Source organism: Vicia villosa, linkage group LG6, assembly GCF_029867415.1.
Source record: "Vicia villosa cultivar HV-30 ecotype Madison, WI linkage group LG6, Vvil1.0, whole genome shotgun sequence".
Lineage (NCBI taxonomy): Eukaryota > Viridiplantae > Streptophyta > Magnoliopsida > Fabales > Fabaceae > Vicia > Vicia villosa.
The window spans coordinates 139683115-139696137 of NC_081185.1; the positions used below are offsets into that span (position 1 = coordinate 139683115).

The 13023-nt window shown below is 32.9% G+C and overlaps 1 long non-coding RNA gene across 4 annotated transcripts; it reads right to left on the reverse strand.

Annotated features, from left to right (window-relative positions):
- Positions 1-9966: 9966 nt before the first annotated feature.
- LOC131612550 (uncharacterized) lies at positions 9967-13023 on the reverse strand. 4 transcript variants are annotated; one of them, XR_009287421.1, is made up of 4 exons: positions 12292-13023; positions 11839-11902; positions 10349-10389; positions 9967-10258 (listed from the first exon to the last, which is right to left on the reverse strand). It is a non-coding gene; the product is annotated as an uncharacterized LOC131612550 (long non-coding RNA). The 4 variants fall into 4 exon arrangements; XR_009287420.1 differs by having other exon boundaries at positions 9967-10389; XR_009287419.1 differs by having other exon boundaries at positions 9967-10452.

A 13023-nucleotide genomic window follows, 5' to 3' on the forward strand; every position in this document is an offset into this window, starting at 1 on the left:
TTCAACTTCTTTGTTTTCTTTCCCTACAATTTTTTTTTGGTACCATAGTTAATGTAATTCTCCTGTTTATTTATATTGACTTGATTAATCATAATGGAAATGAACCTTGTAGAAGAAAAAAGAGAGATAAATAATGATGTTATAGGACAATGAATTTTGTTTAGTGAGGGAATCCTTTGGTGCATATGCCACAAAGGGACCCATATGGATGAATAAAATAAGAAACTTTTGTGTACTATAAGGTATTGCGGGGCCAGAATGAACTAGAAAATCAATACTAATAGTTAACTATTATCAAGACATTTATTTCATGTTTTGAACCACATTTATCGAACGTCCAAATGCTTCATTAGTCTATCAGACTCAACTACGAAATAACACAACTACGAAATAACATAATGGTATTAAAAGCTCATTCATTGGTATTAATATTCATCAATCTTGGTTGGAGGAGGCTGCGGATTTCTTGAACGGCAAAGTTGGCGTAGTTCCGAAGTAGGATGTTCTCTTGGCATAACAATCACTTATCCATAGGTGGTCGAATCATTCTCTTGTCGGAATAAGTATGAAGGAGGATTGAGGATACAAAACTTAAAGGCTTTTTTAACTTAGTCTTGTTAGGAAAATGAAAATGAAAGTTGATTAATGAAAATGATAGGTCGTGGATTAAAATCTTAGAATGTAAGTATAAGGGCTAGTAATGTGGTGGGAAAGGGAAGTAGGTTTTAACTCTTTATGGTGGAGAAACATCCAGGCTATTGATAAGGGCGAGGGAGGTTTCAAGGAGTTGTGGCTTGATGAAAATTTATTTAGAGAAATGGGAGACAGAGTTGAATTTTTGTTTTTGGAGGACCCTTGGGTCGGGGAGGAGAAGTTTGAAGAATATATATCCAGGTTTGTATAGCATGGTTGTGGAAAAAGAAATAGTAATGAGAAATTCAGTGTCGAGTATGGACGAGGGATCGAGTTGGAATATGAGGTGGGTTAGCAGCTTTGACGAGAACAACAAGAAACTAGAAGAGGAAATTAGATAGAGGGTTTGAGATATATCTTTGAAGGAAAATGTAAAGGATAGATTGAGATGGACCAAAAATGTGTTCTCAGTGAAAGAAGCATATCTTTGATAATGTATGGGTACCACAATTATGCTAAGGAAGAAAAGGCTTTGGTGGATGCTTGGAGCAAAATAATTCTCCTTAATGGTGTCGGTATTAGTGTGGATGATTTGGCAAAATAAAATCCCGACTAGAGGTAACTTAATAAAAATAGGTATATTGGGTGATTCTCAAAATTCTTGTCCTTTTTGTTGTAGAAAAGAAGAAAGTGTTTCTCACATTTTCTTCGAATGTCCGATAGTGTAATTGGCATGGAGCGAGATCCTAAGAAGGCTAAATTTTGTTCATGTTACTCACAATTATGCTATGCAAAATTTTCTTCATTTTGCAGGTCTTTGTAGTGGATGTAGGGTTGTCATGGAGAGATTTGTTGTTATTTGGTTCGCGTGCATTTAGACGTTTTGGAGAAGGCGAAATGATATTATCTTTAGAAATTATGAAGGGTGTGTAGCCAGATGCATTTATGAAATTCAAATGTTATATAGGGGGTAGCTCAAGGCTAAGGTGAAAGAGTTTATCCTTTCACTCAATCAATGGATTACAAATCCAAAAGATTGTTTGGGATGGAAGTATAAATCGTTAGTTTTGAGGGGGAGAATCGCTAGTTTATATGGGTGTAAAGTTCTTGTGCTCTACTTTGATCATAGCCATTTTGGTGAGGTGTCGTTTGGTGAACAAATGGGCAGCGGTGAAAAGGAGAAGTTACAACATTAGCTTAACTCAGTGTGGTAGAGTGTTAGTTTTAGCAGGATTTGGTGGTTGAAGTCCTTGTTTGTTTTCGATCATCATCTTTTTCTTGGTCAGGTATTTATATTTGCAAGTTGTGATTCAAATTTGGTGCAACTGTTGTGTCAGTAGGAATCGGGTTGTGAGGCAAATTTAATCAAGGAGGAATGGTGTCATCCAAATTGGAGTAAAGTAGATGGTCTTTTATCTATCATGTGGTCCATTTCTGACGTTATTTTATGTAATTCTCTGTTAGCCCAGTCATTTTAATTGGTGTTGGTGCCTTCCTGTCTGTGATAGTGGTGATTGTAATAGACTTTATGTTTAATTGGTATTGCTTATTCCTTTCTAATTAAATCTTATTTTCTTGGCCTTTAAAAAACATAATGGTATATCTAATAATCAGTGTAATCGTTAGTTCACCAAAAAATATTTATAAAAAAACATATTCGATCATAAAGAAATTTAACCTTCTCAAATAACTTCATAAATGTTAATTATTTATTGTCGAGATTCGATAATTTCTTTCTTTTTAAGCAACTCAGATACTCGTCAATGAATTTGATTTGAAAGCATTGGCAAGCATCATTACTAAACAAATAAAGGCCATAAGATTGGAGGGCATGAGTGCTAATAAAATTTGAAACGATGATAAAATTCCCAATCACTTAAAGATACGAGTGCAAATCTTGCCATAAAACCAAATTTTCAAGAATAAGTGACGAATGTTCTCTTCTTTTCCACAGTCACATGTAAACTCCAATGAATTTGGAAAAACTATTCCAAAGCTCACCAAATTGATTTTTGTTGGGATCATGTTATTGATAAACTTCCACGCAAATAGAGAGGTTTTAAGCGGAGAAATTTTGTTACATATGACCTTTTAAGTAAGCATTGAATCACTATAGTTTTCAAGAGTATGGACATCATACCCTACGTCGACGAAGGAGCCCCTTTAGTATGACTATGGCCTACTCCTTATTTAATTATTAATATTTTATACCATAATTTATCATGATTATCATGAAGCCTCCACCACCACTTGCTTAGAAAGGCAAAACTAAACTTCCTCACCCTCTAAACTCCCAACCCACATAATTCTCTATCTAAAACACTTCATCCTAGTTAATCTAATCATAACTATAAATAATATATTTTATGATAACACTTTCATCTCACCCAACAAAAAATTGAGGTATAATTCATGGACATGTCACGTTTTTTTTCTTCCAAAAAATATCAACTATTCTATCGATTGTAGTAGATAATTGAGGGTAAACTAATTTAGAGTACATGCTTTGAATCGCAACACTTGCAGTTTATGTTTTAATTTCATTAGAAGTGAGACGTTTCTTTTTTTTTTATTTTATTTAAATATTAAATAACTTATTCATTCGGTTACTCTAATAATCGAGGAGTAAAATACTCAGATTTAACTATAAAAGAATTTGTTCACTAAGTTGTACCCTAAACCTAACTCATATACATCTGCTTCATACTCGTAAACATCATTCTTTGGAATGGAATGCGAGACAGAAAAATAAATTGGTTTTGTGTTGTTGTTCTTCTAACACCAACCTAGAACAAAACATTTTTCTATTCTTGCAATCTATCTCACATAATGGCGTTGTTTTTGTTTTTGTTGTTGTTGTTTCCACCTTTTACTAGTGTTTAATGGTAAAAGGAAACATTGTTATATTCTGGAATAACTTCCTATTGTCAGTCAAAGAAAACATTCTATAATATATTGTTTTCTTCAATTGACAACATTGAGAAATTTATTCCTAATCATACTACAGTGTTGTTGTTTCACAAAACAAGACCTTTAAAAATTTGTGTTGAATATAGTCTTTTGTTTGAATATTGCATCACACAAAGAAATTGGTGAATGATAACAAATTGAAAAAGGAAACAATACATGTTACTTTTAATTTTTTTTCTTTTTACCATTTTTTTGCAATAGAAGTAATCTATTACCTTAGTAATTTTAGAAACCGAGAGAAAAAGTACCTATTTTATTTTATATTTTATTTAAAAAAGAAATAATATTTTACCTCGATTTTATGTCGAAATCGAAGGGAAAAGTCAGTCAATTTTGTCTCAATATATCTTTGTCATGCGTAAACGTATCTTTTCCATCTATTTATTGAGAATCAACGTTCAAGACACTGCCAACATATTAATTCAATAGAAATATTAGTGATCCGCGTGAAACTGTCACGACAACCATTAAGAACGCTAATGCAACACTATATATCTGAATCACAAACATTCTAAATCACAAACATCAATAATGAAAACTTTAGGGTTGAAAAGTGAAACTTAAAGGAGCATGGTTCAAAGTTTGTGTTCTTTATATAATTTCTTGCCTTTAAACATAATAAATTATTATTTTTATCTAATAATTTTATATATCAGAAACATATGAAGGGGAAGCCATTGAGAATATATTATAATATACGGATATGCAACAAATTCCAACATTTAATCATCACAAAGATTCACAAAGATGATGATTAAGATGTTTCGTTACTTCTATGTTAATTTTTATATTCTTGGGAATCCCAATTTTCCATTACCACATCACGATGTCTCCGTTCGCTTAATCACGAGCCTTCTTAAAATTTACTTAAAACAAGAATAACTCTTTTTGTTAATTTTTTTGCTAGAGATTTTAGACAACCTTTGGGGATAGAGATTTTAGAAATCAGGACTACAAAAGTGTAATTAGAACCTTTCACCAGTTTGTCATTTGAAAATTAATCTAACAAAGTATCATGAAATCCACTTTAAGATCCTCCCAAAATTCTTTTAATAAATCCAAAATTAACTTTATGCGGGTTTAGGAATGTATAGCTATCATAATCTTACACAATCTTTTTCACCTTCTCCTCCTCCTTTAAGAACAAGCTTACAAAGTGAGAGACACCATTGCTTTTGAGAATCTTGAAGTGAAATTCATTCCCCCCAAGTTTCACAAAGTTAACTAACTTAAAGTGATTATTGTAGTGACTACTAAACACAACTTCTCTGACCCCGTCACCCTTCAACCATAGCACTGTCTAAATGAAGATTACCTTAGGAAAATAGAATCTGTGATGATTGTATGAAGAAAATAAACATTGTTAGATAGTACTCCATATTGATAGTGAAAGAAATTTAAAATGCCCATCATGGCTGGTTCCATGCCCAATAATGAAGTTACACAGCACGTGAAAGAAAAAGTTAGAAGGCTAGTTTCCAAATAAAATGGGGGCCTTTCATTCTATGTAATGGGAGTTCACCATAATATTCTGTGCCAACCACTTCATTTATTAAGAATTTCTTTTGGGAGTTTGGAGTTGTGGTAGAGGAGAATTTTGGGGAAATTGATAGATGAAAAAATAGATAAAATTTTGTTTTATTTAAAGTGTTTTTTAATTTATAATTGGTTCAATATTCTTTTCATCTATATGTTAACTTCAGAATTTATTCTGATCCTATTCCAAACCCTAGTTTAAAAAATTTATATTGGTCCTTCAACTTTTAAAAATATATTATGTTAATCATTTTCGTTTAATTAGTTATAAATTTTGAGATTGATTTTTCAGTTTTTCAATCGATAATTAAATGAAAAAGACAAACAAGATATGTTTTGAAGAGTTAAGAAATCAAAATTAATTTTAAGATTAACATGTGGTATAAAAAAGATCTTAAGTCTTTATAAAATGATAAATAAGTAATAATGAGTAAAGTTTGAGTGTTAAACTTTCGGTTATAAGTTACACATATCACTCTTTGCAACTTTTAAGAAATTTTTGCTATCCATGGTAGTCCTATTCAACTTGAGGGATTAATCTCTACAATTATACGCAAAGAATATGTGATTTCTACAACAAAAAAAAATAGTATAAACTTTTTCGTCTCAACATCTCCTACATTCCTACAATCTCTCTTGACTTTCTTTTCTCCTTAATCTCTCATCATCTCCATTTTTTTCACTTTCATAATGTGTTACGGTATATCGTAGATATTGCTCACCAGTAGACATGCAACAGGATGAGGCGAAGGCGGATTTAAATATTAACAGTTCTGTCCTTGCCATTCTATATCAACTCCGCCCCATCCCCCCAAACTCAATCGAGGATAATAATTCACCCTCCACCATCAACAAGGAATGAGTTTTTCCACCCCACCCTCGTCTCCATCCCGCATAAATTGTATTTTTTATAACAATAAAAATTGATAAGTAAACTAAATACTTGATGTTTTAAAAATAATTATAAATTTAATCATTTTTAATTAATTTGTATTTTTTTAAAAATGAATAATAATTATAATAAATTTGATATTTTCAGATTAAGAAATGTTAATGGATAATAAAATTATAGAACATAAAGATAATAAATTAATTTCAATAGGCGGGTGCAGGACGGGGGCGGGTACTAGTTTTTCGCACACCCACCCCTGCACCCTCTTCTAATCAAATCGATTTTTTTCATTAGATTCAGGACGCGGTCGGCCGGATCCGGAATTTTTTGTAATGCCTACTCACCAACCTTAGAATTTGGATCTAAACTTACAAAATTTATAGATTAAATAATTTTGTGGTTCTATATTCTCATGGTCCCAAAATAAGTGTTACACAATAAGTGTTACATTTGAGTGTTAAAACAAAAATTATAAAAATACAATGAATATGATAAAGAAGGATTTTATTTAATTCAAGGAAGTTAACTTCAACAAGAAAATACAAATTTCTATGATGCCAAGAGTCAAGCTCTTATAGAGGAAACAATTTTGTCTTTCTAAAAAAAACCAACAAAATCCATCCACTCTCTCGCATGATCTCTCCCTTACATTGAGTACTTTCCATTCCCCGCATTCATTCTATTACAATTGTTCTCAAATACAACCAATACTAGCTCGGCACTCTCTTTTGTCTTTCTCACCATTCCTCTCATACACTTTCTACCAGTTTCACACAAATTAATAAATTATTGTCGGAGAGTTTTGGGAAGTTGGGAGCACCAACGAGATCAATTCTCCATGATCACATGAGAGGGAGACGTCAAATCTCCACCAAAAATCTTAAGGCATTAGGTAAATGGGTCATCGTTTATATAAATCCAACATTCCACCCATTCATAGGCGATGTGGGACTTTAACCACTCACAATTGCATCCAACATTCTCTCCAACAAGTGTGAGTCTCTCACATCCTATAACAGGATCCATCTCTCACTCCCCCACCAAGTCGAACCATGACTCTGATACCACTATTGGGGAGTCTGGGGAAGTCGGAAGCATCAACGAGACCAATGCTCTAAGACCACAAGAGAATGAGATGCCACGTCTCCATCTAAAACCTTAAGGCATTAGGTAAATGGGTCATCTCTCTTATAAATCTAATATTTCACCTATTTATAAACGTTGTGAGACTTCAACCACTCACACCTACATCAAATAATTATAATAAAAGAAAGAGAGAAAATAACATGATATTGAAAATAATCATTTGTAAAGTGGAAAATTTCAATATTTATAATTTGAATTAGTTTTTTTAGGGGTTTTAGTCATAGATTATGAGTTCAGTTATGAATCTTCATCTTTTGAGACGGTTTAAGCGACGGATTTTTGGTTTCTACCATGATTATTCATCTTTTGCAACGGTCTTAGTGACACATTTTAGGGATTTAGTGAGCATTATAAATTTCTGCTATGAATTTTCATATGTTTCATATTTTGTGATGGACTTTTCATCCAATCTATTACTCTCTATTTTATTTATTAATATAATAGGATTAGAAGTGTCACCTAACACTTCACGTCAATTTCTTTGCCATGATGTCAAGTCACGTGACATGCTACGTCATCGTCCGTCAATTTTTTCCCATTTATTTCTTTGTTGGTTGAGTTTCTCTATGGTCAGACAGCAAGTTTATACCTTGGGTATGAGCATATTATGTCTATCATTTGAGTGCAACAAGGTTACCCGTTAGGGCGTCTCCTTGTTGCCCTTGTGTTACACCCGCTTATTATTTAGATAAGTGACAACTGTAAGCTTCCTCTTCATGCCTAGTATCTTGATAACGAGACCATCATATGAGATTTAGAGGAGAAAGCTACAGCTCTTGACATCATTCGAGAGACCAGTCCAGCATTAAGACTCAAATTGAATATTCATAAAGATGAGACCTTTTGGCCTTCGTGTGATGATAGTAAACTTCATGGGGAGTTGTTTCCTTTAAGCGCGGGGAGGACGATTATGGGGATGATGTTGCTTTGAGGGGTTGTTAGTCGAGATAAAAATTTTATCGAGGGGTTCTCCATGAAGAGAACGGTTAGGGTTGTTGGGCTCATGCATCTTTTGCCACAACTAAGGGATTTTCAGAGTGAGCGTCTTCTACTTTGTTCTTGCATTGGTATCGCCAAACTCTTTTTTAGCCTTAGAACGTGTCAACCTAATCATATGAAGAAAGCATCTATTTGGTTTGATGAAGAGTTGCAAATGGAGATTGAAGACATCGTGGTTGGTAGAGGTCCTTTCTTCGGGGACCTTTAATGGAGGACGACTTCTTTACCTATTAGAGTTGGGGGATTGGATTTGTACTAGGCAGTAGAGGTTGCCTCATACACGTTTGTGCTTTTTAGGACTCGATCTTGGTTGTTACATGATCATATTTTAAGAGACAGTGAGATATAAGACATATTTCGATAGAGTTTTGGATTGTCTTAGTGTTGTGATTCCAGATTTTGACCTTAGCGGTTTTGTTAGAAATGATTTGTCGTGTACCCTTTTTAGTAAAAGTGTTCGGGGTATGGATGTAAAGTTTGACATGACCACAAGACAAAAAACATTTTTTGGTTGTTTGCAAGCACATGCTCAAGATTTTCTCCTTGTTATCCCTATTGACGATCTTGATATGTCTCTGATAGAGTATTATACCATTCTTAAATATTGGTTTATGATTCTCTTATTTCTTGTTGATGAGGTTTGCCTTGTTTTTCGGAATTAATGCGTGCTTGGATACATTTGGAGAACACACTACTCATTGCAAAGAGCTTCCATAATTTAAATACCGATATGACTTTGTTAGGGATATCCTATTTGATATATTTAGGCTTGCATGAGTACCTGTGAAGAAAGAGGCGCATGTGAATTTTTTTACTGACCCGCAGTAGGGGCGATCGACTCTTAGGCCAAGAGATATTTTGATGTATAGGTGGGTAGGAGAAAAACATGCATGTGTATATTTGACTTAGGTTTCTCCACTGGTTGGACTGACGACTAGATGGTTTACTGTGGAACAAATAACTTTCAAAACCGCTTCAAGTAAAGTGGTCAAACAAGAAAAAACGTGTTCGAACAATCAACATGCTTTTATACCATTTGTCTTTGACATTTTTGGTTTTCTAACACTAGAAACAGTGAATCTTTTAAAGAGATTGCAAAGACTCGTGTACAACAATGTTGTGTCACCTAAGTCAATAAATATATTTTTTAAAAGAATTAATTTTACCATTCAAAAGAGAATAGCAACACAACTTAGCTAATTATACATCAATTCATTCAAGACCAATACCAAATTTACCATTCAAATATTTCCGGTCAATTTTTTAAGATGATCATGCCTATATTAGAATAGGTTAATAAAATTTTAATGTGTTTAGTTGGGGTTGGGTTTGGGTGACTTTGGGAGTGTGTGACTTTGGTAACTTTGCCGGTCCTTAGTAGTGACATATGCCAACTTGCAGAGGTACACACAACACAACCATTCTTTAGGTCTTAGTTACGTGCCAATTTAGTAAATCAACAGTTTCCTTATATTTATACAGTATTAATTATTGGTTTAGTTTTTCCTGATACCTATCACTACTAGAAATACTCAAATTTCCTGCGGATTTACCTGCGGATTTTAGCTAAATTTCCGCAGGAAACACTTTACCTGCGGATTTTCCTGCGTTTTTTCGTCCCCAGCTAAAACCTTCGTGGGTAATATTTTTGGCAGGAAGTTCCGCAGGTAATTCCGCAGCTAAATCCGCAGGAAAATTCCGCAGCTAAATCCGCAGGAAAATTCCGCAGAAAAATCCGCAGGTAAATTATTTAAAAAATTAAAAAAAAATAATTTTATAGAGTCTCTAGATATGTATTGCTTCTACTAAATACTAAATAGTATACATAATCACCAAAGTTATGCAACAATGGTTTTCTCCAAAAGACAAATCATGTGCTAGAAATTAACATGTAATGAATGAAAATTGGTACAAATAGGGACCAATTCTAATTAACCATATCAAATTATGATTAGTAAGTTAAAGTTAAATTATAAACAAAAAATAAACAATGTAATGTTAAGTGCAAAACCTTTATGGAATAAAGTTGATATCTCTCTGCTTCATATGATAAACTTAACTTTCCACCTTGGCGCATTAGTCCTGGAAAGTAATGAAGTTGATTTCAGTTCAAATCTAAATAAACATAAGACCACGAGCTTGTCAAGTTCCACACTACACCAAGAAACATACCTAGTCGGCTTGTCAAGTTCCAAATCAAATTCTCCAGTTTCCTACAGCATAAAAAATCCACAAAACCCCAAATGAATTAAACTCCAAAAGCCAAAACCTCGGCCCTGTTGGGACAAAGAATTTAAAATTCAGTGCTTACAACATAGTAACAAACACTTATCATATAAGTGCTTATATATAATCAATTTTTATACCAAAAAGTCAAATAGTCTTCACATAAACTATAAGTTGTTTTCATGCGCTATCATAGAAATCTTATGACATATCATTAGCTTTTTTCTATCAATCAGTTGTCACAAGTGCTTATTTAAGTACATAACTTCAAATAAGCCAACTCAAACACACACAAACCCATCATTATAAGTGTTTATTATACAAGTGCTTACATAAAAGCTATTTTTATAATAAAAGATAAAACCGAATCACAATTTAAATCAAGTCAATAAGCTATTTTCACAAGTTCTGTCATGAGGTCTCACAAGTACTTAAGGTCAACTAAGTCAATCTGAATAGTTCTAAAAACTACACACCCCATCAAATCAACAACAAAAATAATTGATTAAACAAAAAAGCAAAGGAATTAATTGATTAAATAAAAAAGCAAATTATGTTCATGTTGTTTCTTGATTTTTAATGTGTTTGATTTGTATTTTATTTTACTTGATTTATTTGATGTTGGTTTGATTGGTTTTCTCTGGATCAGTCTCAGTTAGCGGAGTTTCGATCCTATGAAGGTCAAGATATGTATGCTGGAGAGAAGATTATTCCCATCAAGGTGCTGTTTTCTCCTCAATGATGTTTGTGTGCTACACTTTAGTGTTAGTTTTGAATTAAATCAGCTTCATATTGATGTTTTTGTTATTGTCTATGTGATTATCATTTTTAATCGTGATTGAACATATCATTTCAAACCCTTCCCTTACTATATCACCTATGTCTTAAAATATATAATATGTTTAAAATGAAGAAATAACAATGGCATTGAAAATTATACACAAGTTCTTGGAAGACTTGTTTGTAGTTACTACTCACTACCGTTAAAAAGTTTGTTTGCATTAAACGAGAATGACAGTATTACTTTAAAATTAGAGGGGAGGTTGTTAAGGTCAGACATATATACTGATAAATTGAGGCTGAATTTTCTGCACCAAATGGTGTAAAATAGTAGCTTCTAGTCCCAGCTTCAATTTTCTGCACTAAAAAATATATAGCTTTTACGATTTTTTAATAAAGTCGGGTTTTTAAATTGCGGTCGAATATTAATTTTTTCCAGATATTTATTTACCACAAACATGGCAATTTGAATAGCAGAGCCCGAAGTAACACCTAAGGAAATGTCGTGAAGTTATGAAATTAATTCAGCTTCACTTGAATAATGTTTTTTTCTTTCAATTCATCAACTTTATAGCTTAGAAAATATGAACTTAATTATATCTTAAGATGAAAGGATTAAGTATGGAATTGAGTAACACTATAATATAAATTCTTACCAACTATAGGTAGCAAGATTATGCTGAGGAAGCTCACAGATAAACCCCACGAATCTGATGCATCCTGTTAAGAATAGTTTATGACACGCCTATAAGTTGTTTTAAGTGTATTTTAGTAACATCTCTCTATAATCTTAGCAAAATGATTTATAACTAATATAAAAACAGTTTAAACACATTCTATATTTGAGTATAGGACCTTGTTTGGTAAATATTTTAACTAACCATTTAAAGCATAACTGCTTATTATATAAGTGTTTATGTGTAAGTTACTTCTTCAACAAAAGATAAAATAACCAAACTGTTTTTGTATAAGCTATAAACTGTTTTTTTTTAAGCTATCATGAAGAGCTTATAACTGCTTATGTGATAATTAGTCATCCAATAAGTGCTTAATTGAGCTGTTTGTTCAAAAGAATTCCAAATTAGATCTAAACAATTTAGTTGAGTTACCTCAATTGTATCCACCACATATTCAGACAATATAGCAATGAACAGTCATTCCAGCCAACCAAGCAAATCCACTCCAAAATCCAATCACAGCCACTTCTGCTTCATTGTTCTCACCTTCGCCCATACTGTAGAGTAACAAAGTATATCAGTCACGCTTACTGCCCATCATATGCTACCAATGATGCACTTTTCCTGTTTTCGGTTAGGTACTTCTAGCAATTTACAATTGTAAAGAGTGTAGATAAATGAAATGTAGATAGCTATGTACTTTAGCAATTGAGATAATAACAATATATTATTATCACTTGAGAAAATCAAAACTGAAGCAAAAGAAGAAATAACCCGGTTGGGACATTTCATCGAACACCTTGCGAGCGAGGACGAAATCCGCGTTTTTCTTCTCTACAACCGGTAAGGGCAAAAACAACAAATACATCACTGCTTCAGCAAGTTGAGAAAATTAAACAAAATTAACCAAAACCTTACCGATTTAGTACCAAAAAAATGAAGCTCAGTCAGTCAGATGTTTGCAAGGACAAGTTGTGTCAGATTTGATTTGAGCATCGTTGAAATCTGGCTGAAGAGACACCGAAGTCAAGAGAAAGTTGAAGAGTGGAATGCGATCTAAAACCTTCGTTGAATTTCAACGTTGAAATTTGAATTCAACCACGAAATGATGGAGATTGAATGGAACCGCGAATGAGAACCATGTGTTCGAATCGGAAGTATCGT